A 5941-nucleotide genomic window follows, 5' to 3' on the forward strand; every position below is an offset into this window, starting at 1 on the left:
AGCAAATGCGATAGCAGGTAGGCATGTTGGCATGCAGCAGATCAAAAATGTGATTCAGAATTGAAGTTGTAAAACAGCCTCCTTTTAAAGAAAACCAGCCCCTAAGCAGCCAGACTTGTCCTGCCATGGGAAACACAACCTGAACTTCTTCCAAACCAGGATGCCCACTTTCCTACTGGGAATGCTCAGGATGAGATGGACACACGCCAGTCTGAGAAAAGGCCACTGGGATGCTCAGCATTTGTCAAGATGCAACAACACCTGATTCAGGATGAGAGACACACCTCATTTTAGGTTACACATACGATCCATGTTACAGGCTCTTAAACCAAAAATGAAAATTTCAGTCCACACTGAAACATTCTACAGACATATTTCTAATACTTTGTTAAAAAGTGATCTAGCCCGGCTGGGCGTGGCTCAGCGGTTGAGCGTCGACCTAGGATCCAGGCGATCAGGGTTCAATTCCCGGTCAGGGCACATGCCCGGGTTGCGGGCTCGATCAATGACTCTCTCATCATTGATGTTTCTATCTCTCTCTCTCCCTCTCCTCTCCTCTCTCTGAAATCAATAAAGATATATTTAAAAAAAAAAAAAAAGTGATCTAACCTCTGGGGACCGAGTTTAGCTATGAACACATGGGGGAAGGAGAGGCAAGCCCCCCAGTCACACACAGGGGTGTAGAGTTTACAGTAACAGCCACACATTCTGAGGCGCTTTTATACCAGCCCACGATTAAAGTGGAGACTGAGTTCCCAAAGTGTGGGAATTTAAGAAAAGATCACATTTGGAGTTAATGTACACACATTACACCTTCCCTGTAATTTTCACTTTAACAGTGAGTCTTAGCAGCAAGGATTTGCTGGGAATGTTAGTAGAGGAAGCCACACACATCCATCACTAATTTAAAAAGGCATGAACTACTTTCACAGGCTGCTAAAGGTGATCCATCGTGCTCTTCCCGGGCCCTTTGTTGAGCATCCCACTGGTCGTGCAGAGGCTGACAGAATAATGCGCCGTGACCCCCACAGGGCTCCTGAAGATGCCTGCTGGGACTGGCTATTCAGGTGGGACCACGGGAGCACATGGCTGAGCTGTAACATGCTGAAACTTGCTCCCCGGACTCCCTCATCCTTATAACTGCTGGACACACTGGAAAAACCAAGGTGCCAGGGCTGGACCAGGGTGACTCTAACAGCATCAACCTCTTGTCTATTCTAAGTCACCGGTAATAAAAGCACATGAAGAATCTCACTTCTAAGCAGTAAATGCAACCACCACTGTGGCTTCCTCAGGGTCTGGCGAGAGCCAAGTGGGACCACGCCTGTCACTGCCAGCAGGCCTCTGTGTGTTTACCCAGTCACACCGGCCAACCTCTCTCACTGCAGTGACCAGACAGAGCAGTACAGGAGCCTCATGACAAACACCAGACCAGTACCTGACCTTGAGTATTGAAGAGTTAACACATTTGATTGAGTTTCCCTGCCCCCTTTACATCAAAAATTATAGGTTTTTTTAAAAAAGCAACCACACTATCTCAATTATTTTGATTCCTCTTTTCTAAGTCAGAAGATGTGCTGAAGATCAGAACACAGAGAGTGAGCCCTCAGGCACTGACCCTGAGCCTCAAACAAGAAGATCACCTGGTGCCAGCACTAAACGAGCCACAAACAGAGTTTAGCCTTCAGATCCACACCTACTCACGCTCCCAGTCCTCAGAGAAACTAGTGTGGCTACCGGACGGCCACGGGGGAGACGCAGTATTCCTGGGCCAACCGTGCCTCCTTCCTCACGGACATCATGAACGATTTACTCAAAAAAGGAAATGAACTTCAGCCGTCAAATGTGGACTAGCCTAAGTTAAAGGTGACATTTACACACACTACTTTCCCCTCATTGCCTCTTTGCAGGTTTCCTGGTTAACTCACACAGCTTGTGTATAATAAAAGCTCTTAGACTTAAGCAGTAAGCAGTTTTTAGATCCATAGGGTTTGCCGCGGTACAACTAAGCATATTCACTTCCTTTCTGTAGGATGACTTAACTCTGACTTAACTTTTTTTACACGGTTTACAAACTGTAAGCTACCAAAATTGTGCTTTTAAACCTCATTCCTGGCAACCCCCCCTCTCCATTTGTCATGAGGGGACACGGAAGTAACAGCACCTCATAAATAAACTTCGAAACCAAAGAACAAGCCACCTGTTTCCTTTTAAAAAGTTAAGCAGCTCCTGAGTCCCCCACAACAGCCTCCAGAGTGAAAGGCCGTCTGCTGAGTGGCCCTGACGCTGAAGGTGACATTTGGCGCCCACATCACAGCTTTGAAAGAACACTTAAAAGAAAGCACACACCGGCCCAGCTGGGCAGCGGCTCCATCTGGACGGAAGGCAGCAGGCCTGGCTCCTCTGGACCCCACCCTTGGGAGCCTTGCCAAACCCATGGGTGGGAAAAGCCTTTGGGAAGTCCACACGATACCCTGATTTTAGTCCATTAAGAAATCACTTGTGGTTAGTTTAATAAATGAACATTAAAAATCTTTCCTGAAATTTCTTTCAAATGTATTTACACTTTAGACAGTTAAGAAGGGAGAATACAGCTTCTCGACACTAAACATTAAAGGTTTTATTGGCCGTATTAATCTTCCTCACAAAAGTTTTAAGTTATCTAAAGGTCCTCAAAATATCAACCAAAGACTAACTACACAGAGGGTGGGGAGCAGCTCCCTGGCGTAGCTGGGCCCAGGAGCTCAGGCGTCCTTCTGCTCCTGTAGGACTCGGTGCAGCTCGTCTGCGTCCTCGGCAGTTTTCACCCGAATCAGCATGGTCACTGGGGCGCTGGTGTTCTTCTCGTCCACCGGGGGGTTGGGGACACACACAATCAGCACGTTGTTCTTCCCTGTGCGGGTACACGGCATATTGGGTGGAATCAGGACATTCAGCAATATGTTGCCTAGGCTGGTGTCTGCCCGCACCAGCAGCTGTGTCTTATGATTCGCTGTAGGCTTCAGATGCAGAGTGCCGATACCCTTCTCTTTAAATTCACTGTCTTTCTTGTAGAAAAGTTTACACTTTTTGGAGTAAAAGGCATCCTCTTCCTTCACTTCGGTGACTACCACTCGGGGCGGCTCCTCATTTTCTTCATCTCCACCTTCTTTGCAGCCAGCACTGCCGCCGCCTGCTGGGCTCTCCAGCGGTGCAGTGGAGAATGGTGAAGATATTGGTTTACTCTGGGTAGTATCTTTGCCAAATAAACTGGAGTTTCCAGAAGGAAATGAAAACCCAGCCAGGGGGCTAGAGTTTAAGGAGCCCAAAACAGAACCATCAACTTTCTTGCCGAAATTAAACGAGGCACTTGTCGCTCCTAGTGATGGGTCCCCCTTTTTTTCAGGCATAGCCTGTGTCTCCTTTTCAGAGGTACCCTCAGTTTTGTACCCGTGAAACAAAAATGTTGACTCTTGCTGTAACTTTGTTGAACCAAATAGGGTGGGAGACGGTGAGTTGAGGGACATTTTGCCAGATTCCCTTTCCGGGTCACTGCTGCCACTGTCGTCGAGCCGCTGCTGCTGGTCAATGCCTGCTAGGTACTTCTCGTAGTCTTTAAAGACAGGTGTCAGGTCGCACAGTAGGTTTGCATTCACGTGCTTCACAATCCAGTCCCGCACACAACAGTTCAAGGCCGCCAGCTGCCTGTGGTACGCGTTCCCGTGATGGGCGGGGCTTGAGGCAACACCAGAGGAAGAAGGCTTCTGACTGTCACCATTTGTTTTGGGGTTTGAAATCTTATCACCAACAAAGGAGGAGGGGCCATTTACAGCAAAAGATCCAAAGGTCACCTTGGTCTTGGTCGTGGCACTCGCACTGGAGAAAGATGAGGCACCAGCCGTGATGCTCCCATTTGACAGTCCTTCCAAAGGCTTCCCTCCTACACAAGTCCCGAATCCAGAAAACCCTCCTCCTCCTCCAGAAGCAGCAACCAGCCCTTTGAAGCCTTTAAAGGCCCCTCCACTGTCAGATTCACATCCAGCATTTCTACGCTTGGCTTTCTTTATGGCTCTGTTCTTCAAGACTTCCTCACTGGCCACTGAGAATGTTCCCACCTCTTCTGCTTCGTCTTCCTGATCCCAATTCCTGTCTGTCAAATCCTTCTCGGCAATTCTTTTGGCCATTTTTACAGAAGGTATGAGGCAGAAAGAACTTCATATGCAAAGACTGAAACAAACACATTGTGTTTAGAGAAAAATGAAAAAAGTAAGGTAAGTTGTGGGATAAGTTTAAAACAGTTAAAAACATATGATTAGTAAACTTGGTGCCTGGGATACAATTAGAGAAGATCTTGAATCAGAAGTTTAAATTTTACATATTGATATGCAGTAGGGTACACTGTAAAGATAAAGGAAAGCAATCCAAATAAATGTTGTTTGTCATTAACACATACATATAAAAAAGTAATTAAAAAATAGACAATCACTAGCCAAAGCAAAGCTAGTATATCACAATTAATATCAGAATAAATAAACTTAAAGACAAAGGCATTATTGTGCACCTGAACAGTTATTGAATAGTGAGAAATAATCAATGAATCATGCATGCACCTAAGAAAAATAACGTTAAAATCCACTATATAGAGAAAATCTTCAACATATCTTTATTAATTATTGATAAGTTAAACAGACAAAAATATAATCTGGGAAACACAAGTAATGAATTTATGGACACACGTATAGACTTATGCCACCAACAATTTTTGGATTTACTTTTCTTCAAGTACCCAAGGGATATTAACAAAAAGTGATCATGTTCTAGGGTATTAAGAGAACTTTGACAAAAGTCAGAGTATGGGCATCAAGTATATTAAATCTTTGACCAGAAGACAATTAAGTTAGCAATTTGTGAAAAAATATATATGGCTTACAGCATTCCTGCCATCTGCTAGAGAACTCATGAGGTAAAGAAAAAAATCATAATGAAAAATAAAAACTTGGAAGTTAGTGCTAATAAAAATATCATTTATAAAAACCTGTGAAATACACCAAAATTTGTTCTGAGAAGTTCTTATAGCTTTAAATATATTGGAAAAAGTAAGCACATTCAATTAATGTGCTAAAAGTTCATCTTAATAAGTCAGAAAAAGAGCAACACAGTGTAAATCCAATAAAGTAGACAGAAAAGGGACAACAAAAATATGAGCAGATATACAGTAGAGATTCACTGCAACTTTGTGATTTAAGAATGACATGATAAAAATTTTTTATAAAAATATAGAAGGATATAAATCAGGAAAATCAACTAAGAAGCTACTGCAAAAATTCAGACATAAAATACTGATTGCCCTGACTTCTCTCTTATCCTCTAGCTCCCACTATCATCCACCTGAATATCATTTACTTACCATAACTTAGCACAACATCACTGATTTATGAAGTCATCCCTGGCATCTTCCCCAAAATTAGCCCACTGCCTCTGTACTATCATTATTTCTTATGCACACTATAACTATTATTTATTTATCTTTCTTCTCTACTACACATGGATTCATTCAGAACAACGGCTGTGATTTTATATTTCTAAAATTTGGAAGAGTACCTGATAGACTGGCATTCAGTAATGTTTTTTGAATAAAGATAAACAAACAAACAAATAAATAAAAATGAATAATATAAAGAGATTTCTGGATTATTGCAATAACATTAATTTTTTATTTTTTTACTTGTTTTATTTCTTAAAAAATATGTTTTTATTGATTTTAGAGAGAGGAAGGGAGAGGGAGAGATAGAAACATCAATGATAAGAGAGAGCTATTGATCAGCTGCCTCCTGCATTCCCCTTGCTGGAGATCCAACCCAAAATCTAGGCATGTGCCCTGTCTGGGAACTGAACCTCTATCTCCTGGATGATAGATAGATGCTCAACTGCTGAGCCATGCCAGCCAGGCAACATTTACTGA

At 43.0% G+C, this 5941-nt stretch overlaps 1 pseudogene across 1 annotated transcript; it reads right to left on the reverse strand.

The window, feature by feature from the left end:
• Window positions 1-2744: 2744 nt before the first annotated feature.
• LOC308550707 (nuclear pore complex protein Nup50 pseudogene) lies at window positions 2745-4163 on the reverse strand (annotated as a pseudogene). The gene has a single exon. The product of its transcript is annotated as a nuclear pore complex protein Nup50 pseudogene (transcript).
• Window positions 4164-5941: the final 1778 nt, after the last annotated feature.

This window comes from Miniopterus schreibersii (assembly GCF_964146895.1).
Source record: "Miniopterus schreibersii genome assembly, chromosome: X".
Taxonomy (NCBI): Eukaryota; Metazoa; Chordata; class Mammalia; order Chiroptera; family Miniopteridae; genus Miniopterus; species Miniopterus schreibersii.